The sequence below is a fragment of the Cryptotermes secundus genome, unplaced genomic scaffold (assembly GCF_002891405.2).
Source record: "Cryptotermes secundus unplaced genomic scaffold, Csec_1.0 scaffold550, whole genome shotgun sequence".
Taxonomy (NCBI): domain Eukaryota; kingdom Metazoa; phylum Arthropoda; class Insecta; order Blattodea; family Kalotermitidae; genus Cryptotermes; species Cryptotermes secundus.
The window spans coordinates 584,199-593,367 of record NW_019724591.1 but is presented as its reverse complement, the minus strand read 5'-3'; positions in this window follow the sequence as shown (position 1 = coordinate 593,367).

The window sequence follows — 9,169 nt, the reverse complement described above, 5'->3', positions numbered from 1 at the left end:
AGAAAATCTGGTAGCAGCGGGAATCGAACCCGGGACCTCTCGATCTGTAGGTAGGAACTGCCAGTGCCAATCATTGTCGTTATTTTGAGCAAGTGTGAACTCGGGTAATGCTTGCTACCATTCAGACAAGAACCTTCTGTCTTCTCGTCTATCAAAAACATAAAAATCAGAACATACAAAACTATAATTTTGCCTGCGGTTCTGTATGGGTGTGAAACTTGGTCTCTTACATTACGGGGGGAACACAGACTGAGGGTATTTCAGAACAGGGTGTTGAGGAGAATATCTGGACCGAAGAGAGATGAAGTGACAGGAGTTTGGAGAAAACTGCATAATGAGAAGCTTCATAATTTGTTTTCTTCTCCAAGTATAATTAGATTGATTAAGTCAATGATGAAATGGACAGGGCATGTAGCACGAATGGGGGAGAAGAGGAATGCATATAGGATATTGGTGGGAAAGCCAGAAGGAAGGAGACCACTGGGAAGACCAAGGCGTAGGTGGGTGGACAATATCAAAACAGATCTTAGAGAGATATGATGTGTGGTATGGATTGGATTGATCTGGCTCAAGATATGGACCAGTGGAGGACTCTTCTGAAGACGGTAATGAACCTTCTGGTTCCACAAAATTCAGGGAAATTCTTGAGTAGCTGCAGAAGTGGCGGCTCTTCAAGAATGGCTCAGCTCCATGAGTAAGCAATAATACCATAAACTGTCAATATTAACTTTGTGGAATTAGAGATTCATTTTGTGGATCTTCCGCCAATATACAGAAAATAAGCCCCATTAAGAAGTACAACTTTTACTCTAAACGTCTTCTAACTTGGCATATATTCAATCCTACAAGTGGCAGTTGCAACTTCAACACTGCTAAGCGGTTCTTTCTTGGGAAAATGATATAACAAATCCCCGAAAGGTGCAAATGAAGGGAACAAATTCCGTCCATATGTCTATATAGTTGAAATAAGTGTCAACAGATGTCATATGCTGCCAAAAAATATTAGTTTTTGTATATGTCAAAATTTTCGACACTTAGCACCTACAGGGTTAAATTCATTCTAAAAACAATATATTGTAGGGTTGGATAATAGTCGCTGCAAGAGAAGACGGAGTCAGAGGAAAATGACGTAACCAGCAGAGACTTCAGAAGGAAGGGAAGGTGATCCACCGTTAGGCTATTCGGGACGAACAGTTTTAAGGAGGGAGCAATGTGGCGTATTTACGTCATGCGAGAGTTGTTGAGCCGTTACCTCAAAGCGCGTTGCGTAACCTCGTTGTTCCATTGTTGCGATCGTGTATCGTGTGTTTACCGGCCCGTTAGCTAGCAAAACACTATCAATCCATGCTATAATATACTTATATGCCTACAATAATTATCGGTTCTATGATATGGTAGGATTTCTGTACTTGGCCGATCAATAAATACAGCATTCATACATGGCGATATGCCCTGAAATCCGAACTGAATATAACCATGGTGACAACGAATTCAGACATATTTAACACTTTACTATAGAGAGTGATTCACTTGCACAGGGTGGAACAGTTACTACGCCAATGGGAACCGAGGATGTCGGCCGGCAACGCTCACAGCGCGCGGCGTCCTACCAGCCATCTTCCGCAGAGACGCTGAACGCCATGTCCATGCGCGTGCTCAGATCCATCGAGGTGTTCTTCACTATGCAGAATGACGACGGAGAGTGTCTACGACACACGCTCTGTGACAACAATCGCTTCTCCAGGCGGCTGGAAGGCACAGACCGTATCTGGCTTCCAGTCTGGAGGTAAACATGCTTGTCCTAAAGGCGGATGTCGAGGAATAGTGGGTGAGCGCCAGTAGAGGTAACCTACAAAGCTGGTAGTTAAACTGGGGCAACTATCATGTCTTCAGACATGGAGGCTATAAAGTTGTGGTGCAGATAACACATTTGGAGAAAATGTCAGTGCTCTTCGTTCTTCTTAATTACCGCTGTGGCCGACTTTAATACCATATAAAGATGGTAACATTAATATGGTGTAGTGGTCAGAGTTCGTGGCTACAGATCCAGAGGTCCCGGGTAAGATTCCTGGCGCCACCAGATTTTTAAAGACGTAGTGGGTCTGAAACGGGGGCCACTCAGCCTCACGAGGATAACTGAGCAGATATTTCAAGGAAATAGCGGTTTCGGTCTAGAAAACTGAGATTAACGGCCGTGGGGATTCGTTTCGCTCATCATGCGACACATTCAATCCGCTAAAGTTGGCACTAACTTCACCGACAAGCGGCGGTCGCTCGGTCGGTAGAGTTCGCTTGCGGACTACGGGCCAGGGAGTTGTTTTAATATAACAGAGTTGACACTGGCTCCGAGAGTCGTGAGATATAAAAATATTAGTCCCGCATGACCCAGAATCAAGAATGGTGCTGGTGAGGGCCATCAGCAATTTACCGTAGAATTGATGCACCTATATATTGTCACCATTTTATGTGCTGTGAGTACAGACTGGGTTTGGATTGATGACCGGATTTATTGGATTCTTTGATTAAGTGCGTGACTACACTTTACAGTTCACTGTTTTACACACACTGATATCCACAGTCACGCCTTCACTGCCGTTGCTTGGTAGCGGATTCCAAAAGCGGGAGTTTCCCATCCTCTGGGTTCCCGAACTGTCCCCGGCCTCAGCTATCATCTTCTAACAGTAACAGCTCACAACGATTGAACGGCAACAGTTCTCTCGCTCTAACTCACTGACTACTAATTTGTAATGTATCGGCACGGACCACACAGAAAACATCCTTCTTCTGTTGCTCTTTACGGGGCGCTGCCTAGTATAGTTGCCTATTTCGCCTTAGTTACCTAGCAACAGGCCTACATGCCAGAATATCATGGGGCCTCTCAGATAGAGTCCTGTGTAGGAAATACACCAGCTCTGGCTAAGCACAAAACAGATCTTCATCGCTGCATAGTTAAGAGGCGGTAGGATGGTTCTGGTTCTAGCATAGAGGACAGGACTGCAGGGTTTGTGAACCTCTGCCGAAATCTTTGGGATACTTGCAATGTCCTTTGATCTCCTAAACATGTACTCCCACTCCTCACGGACATGTCTAATGCTCGAAATAAGATTACCTCTATTTCTCATCTACAGCAACTCTGGGGGCTTCAATCAATAAATCTTTATGTTGCAACATGGCAACATTTCAAACCACAGGGCTCGTATCGATTAAAGGCTACGAATAATAAGCCAACAATTGAATGAAACAGAATTTCCACATTTCTTATTATAATTTTAAAAATTAAATATAGTAATGCTTTCTGCCATACAGTCCAGAAGCTTTTGTCTTCTTGTCTGCTGTCCAAAAACAAAAATCAGAATATACAGAACTATAATTTTGCCTGTGGTTCTCTATGGGTGTGAAACTTTGTCTCTGACATTAAGGGAGGAACATAGACTGAGGGTGTTTGAGAATATTTAGACCGAAGAGGGATGAAGTAACAGGTTGGAGAAAAATGCATAATGAGGAGCTTCATAACTTTTACTCTTCTCCAAGTATAATTAGAATGATCAAGTCAAGGATGAGATGGGCAGGTTATGTAGCACGAAATTGGGGAGAAGAGGAAGTGTATATATTGGTGGGAGAGGCAGATAGAAAAATGCCACCGGGAAGACCAAGGCGTAGGTGGGTGGACAATATTAAAATGGATCTTAAGAGAGATAGGATTGGATTTATCTGGCTCATGATAGGGACCAGTGGGGGCTCTTGTGAACACGGCAATGAACCTTTGGGTTCCATAAAATGCTGGGAAGTTCTTGAGTAGCTGTACAATTGGCGGTTTCTCAAGAAGGGCTCAGCTCCATGAGTGAGTGATATTTTTCTCCCCCGCTCCCTGACCAGAGGCCTGATTCAAACGGCCCTTCTTGTTCCTTTCCCGACATCTATACGAGCCTTCACACACTACATTCCTTATTTCAGTGAACTGTTGACAACGGCCATATCTACGCATGAATATAGCATGTCATAAGCACAAACTGGCCTGAACAAAAAACGAGAGATACTGTGCTTCTGTTTCAGCTTTGGGCTCAGCTGGGTTGCTGGAAGATTCTCACCAAACCAGCACGCATCGGTCGCCATTTTGGATTATCTTCGGGCATCCATACTGGGACTGGGTAATTCCGAATGCGTGATTGTGTACCCGAGATGTTCGTTACAAGAAGTTGTAAAAAGCAGGGATGACAGGAGAAAGCGACGCAGGAGGAAACGGCACGGGGACACTGGACACGAGTAGAATCTAGTACCCAGACGCATAATACGTGGGATATCCGGAAAGTAAAGATACAAGTCCAGTAACATGAAAGGCACATTTTTTCTTCAGAAATAGCAGTGATAACTCCTCACCGTAAAAAAAAATGTTACGAAAATAAATACAAAGCCTCGGACCTGGACGAATTCCTTGGATTAGCTCAGGATAGGGACCAGCGTAGGGCTCGTTTGAACACTGTAATGAACCTTCGGGTTCCATAATACTCGTATGTTGGGAAATTCTGCAGTAGCTGCAGAATTGGCAGCTCCTCCAGAAGGGCTCAGCTCCATGAGTAAGTAATGGCAGTGCTGCCATGTGACAGAGGAACCGTAAGACAGGGCTGAGTTTACCGGCCACAGTCACGGCAACGTTATGCTGGCAGTGTGTTTAAAAATGGCTGTGTCAATTCAAGATTCAGCCACAAGTGAGGTTCGTGCAGTAATTCGATTTCTTTACGCGAAAGGAGAAACTTCTGCTGAAGTTCATCGCGATCTTGTTTCTGCCTACGGCGAAGATGTTATGAACACGCAAAACGTGACAAAATGGGGTCATGAAGTTGAAGCGGGAAGAAGTGATGTTCATGGTGAAGGCCATCCGTTGTCACTGATGAAAACATTCCTGCTGCCAGATGTTCAACCATCGATGAACTTCATCAACAATACCCAGAAGTGTAAAGAACTGACCTCCATGTCTAGGAGAGCAGTCGGAAGATTTCTATGACGCTGGAATAAAAAAAAACTCGTTCCCAGACTTACTAAGTGCATTGCGATCCATAATGACCATGTTGAAAAGTATTTTTGTTTTAATTCGATTAGTGGGGGTCGAGTCCTACTGGGTCCACTCAATACGGCGGCCACTGATTGGCCTAATGTAGCCAGCCCCGGGTGATTATGATGATGGGAGAATTTGGTGGAATGAAGACTGGCAGGGGAAACCGAAGTACTCGGAAAAATCTCGCCCCAGCGCCACTTTGTCCACCATAAATACCACTTGACCAGACCCGGGCCGCCACAGTGGGAAGCCAGCGACTAACCGCTTCAGCTTTGGCGTTGCCATGTTGAAAAGTAAATAAGTGTGTGTTGTAAAAGTGCTACAAGTGAATCCCCCCCACCTCCCCAAAAATCTTTACAAATATTTTCTGGACTTTGTATCTTTACTTTCCGGATATTAACTATATTAAGACCATCAAGAAACATTCAGTAACATAAAGAAAAATCATCACCTAGCAGTCAGGGTGTTGGGCTATTTCTTGACCTTTTGCAGTCTCACTTGTTCAGCACTCTTCAAATGTCCTTCTCGGTTCCTTCAACCATGTAGACTGTACATATCTCACCAAGAATATCCTGGGTTGTGACACTGCATAATTTACCGAAGTTTCTGAAGAACGTACTGGCTCCATCTATATGGTCAAAATGTGCCTCTGAGATATCAGTAAGCTTCAGACTATACGGTGTCATCACATCCCTCAACATTCCAGTCTTCCTCTCCTCCACTGATCCCTTACTCTTGCAATGCTGTTATAAATTTAATTCTGGCTTCTTCTTCCTTACCCCAAATTCAATGACTGAATAATTCTTACATGTAAAGAATCTGGAGTCATTCATTTTGAAGGGTGGCGAAGGTTTAAATGGTTTCCTGATATATTTCCATATATAGTAAAATACACATTTTTAATTATTAACATAACAGAAGCAGTTCATAAGCTCTCATGTTAGCTTTTGTTTTCCCACAGGGAGTTATGAGCAAGTGGGTGTAGCAGAAACTTGTATCTGGGGGATTCCAGGACATTGGCTATCCTGAGTCCTCGTGGTTTTCATCAGTCCTTCTAGGCAAATTGAAAGACACTATCTTAATTAGGTGACATCAGCCTCCTTCCACGTCCATTCCAGTTTAGGTTGGTTTCTTGCCTGGCTTACCCTTTGACCCGGAAGACAGAGATGATGTGTTCTTCGAAAACGTCAAGCTACATCCGAACAACACAGGGTTATGACCCAGAAGACCATGCTCGTCACCGTTACGGTCATTACAGCATAAAATCTAGGATAATGCTTCCCCAAAAACTGTTCGATGTTTCTTATCTCATGACACAGTAAAGTTTCAGTTGGGTAATGCTTGTTACCATTCAGTTCAGAATCTTCTTCCTTCTTGTCTGCTGTCTACAAATGTAAAGATGAAAATATTTTCATGTATTTCGGGGTGTAACTACAGATGGTGTATGGACTGGATATTCGATTTATTGCCCACTTATTTTCACCACTTGGAACTAAACTTCACAGTCCATTGTTAGACATACACATTAGTGTTCTCAGTCTGTTACAGTCTCCGATGGTCGTTGCCTGGTAATGAATCCTAGCAATGGAGATTCTTCAGCTTCCCGTGCTCACATCGTTACTGTCCGGTGAATATCCCTGCAACTGAATTCTTTGTTGACTGTCAACAACTATAGTGCCATCCCTTCTCAGCCTCCCTTGCAAAGCTCGACTCCACTGCCAACCCTCAACTGAACTCTCTCACTTCCACTAAAAAAGACTCAGCTGGCTTGGGGCACTCACTCTATACAGTTTTAGGGTAAACCCAACAGAAACACCCCCGTTTATATTGTAACTGTATTGTTGTATGTGTCTCATTTCCATGGGAGCGCATTTACCGAACTGTTACCAAGCAATGCAGGTTTATGGCATAGCAACAGTACTACATGTTACAATATACAAACTACAATTCTGCCTGTACTTTTGTGTGGGGGTAAAACTTGGTGTGTCACATTAAAGGAAAGGAACAGATGGAGGGTGTTTGAGAACAGGGCACTGAGGAAAATAGTTCGACCTAAATAGGATAAAATAACAGAAGGGCACAGAGACTTTCAATTTGTTACCCTTGCCATACATTGTTAAAATGGTGAAATCAAGGAGGGTGAGATGAACAGACCATGTAGCAAGCAAAAGAGAGAAACGAAATAATGCATACAAAGCTTCAGTTGGAAGACCTAGATGTATATGGAAGGATATTAAAATGGGTCTTCAAGTAATAGGGTGTGAATTAAACTCATCTGGCTCAGGATAGGGAACAGTGGTGGGGTCTTTTGAAAATAGTAATGAATTGTTGGGTTCTATAAAATGCTGGGAATTTCTTGAGAGGCTGCACAACTACTGGCTTCTCAAAAGGACTCTACTTCATGAAGCTAGTATATTTATGTAATATCCTTATTTTATAGAACCTTTAAAACAAAATTAATTTATCATATCACATGTTTCTATTATTTAATGTCACGTTTGCTTAATTATCTCTGTAACTTCTGGTATTTTGTAATGGCTTAAATGTTCTGTATTACATTTATAATGGGTAATGTTTACTTTAAATTGAAATAATAAACCTCAGCTTTCAGGTTAGGTTTGCTTGAACAACTTACACCATAACGATTTCTGCAACCCCTCACATGAATTGCTTATTACAGAGAGTGCTTCCATTTCGGCAATCTCTGTCCATCCACAACAGATTCAGTCTCACCAAAATGTCATTCACGCTGAATGGTGCACTCAGAAGTTCTTCTTTGAATGCACGTGTGAATTAATGAAGATGTCTTTTTGGTTATAATGGAACATATCAGGAATAGGTGAGAGACCGCATTACTGAACACTGCCAATATACAATCAAAATCAAGGTAATAGATAATAAAAAATGGAGATACAATTTTTAAACTGTGACTATTCTAATATACATGACTCAAAGTCAACATCTCATAGTTATTTCAATATTGAACTAACTAGATTTTTGTACCTTATAAGAAAGAATATAAGAAGCACTTATTTACCAGGGAAAATGTCTAACGTGAAAGGGGGGAAAAAAAACATTTATCTGCATGTTAAACTTTGTCCTTATTTAGTATCTGAAAAACAAGAGGCCATTTAATATGATCACAAATGAAACAAAATTCTTCACAAAGACAAATTTCTACATTACAAACAATATAACTATTACAGTTAAAACTACCTATTTTTAATTAATTAAGCACTACACCATGAAGACAATTGAAGGAGTGGAGGTATAGCTCCACCATTCTTAACCTTTGCATTAAATTGAGGAGTTATCAGCTTCCTGCCCCTGCTTCTTTACCCCCAGTACCCATTAGATAGAAGGCCAGGTGTGTCCAAGAGCTGGTGTGGCAGGTATGGAGAGAAAAGTCGTGCCACTGCTCGTAATTGAATCCCAGCTCCCCAGTCATCCAGCCCAAAGCCTGGTCGCTAGACTGACTGAGCTACCCCAGCTTACAAATGTTTCACTGCAGGAAAAGCATATTTTGTTTTGTGCAAGCTTGCTGTATGGCATTACAGAATAGCTGTACTAAAGAATGAAATGGGTAGTAGGGGTTAACATTTGGCTGTCTGCTCCCCCACCCTACCTACAATGTACGAATCTCATCAATCAACTGCTCAAGTTTCTTGACGGCTCAGAGATCACTTACGGTCACGGTGAAAGGGCTGGTCAAGGCCTACCCCTTAATCATTAATTCATTCCTCCAGGGCTTAAGAAAATAATAAAATAAAAATGAAGAATGCAAAGATAGAAGAGAACTGGGTAAGAGGGTGCTGCAGGTGACAGTTATTGGTGGAAGTGGATGAAGGAACACTGTCAGGATGTGGCTGATAGGGAGAAGGGGGGTGGAAAATCTGTGATCATTCTTTGCATTACCAGAAAGTAAACACTCAGCAAAAAATGCAGTACTACTTAAAACTTTCCTTCTCAAAGTAAGTTTTGAGAAGGAAGGACACTTTTGTTTGGACAAATTTGATTATAATCTTTTACTAAAGTAACATACCTTTCTGCCCAGATTACCCTCTGTCTGTCCCAATATCTTCAATGGAAATATTTTATAATTTAAGTCTTAAGTCA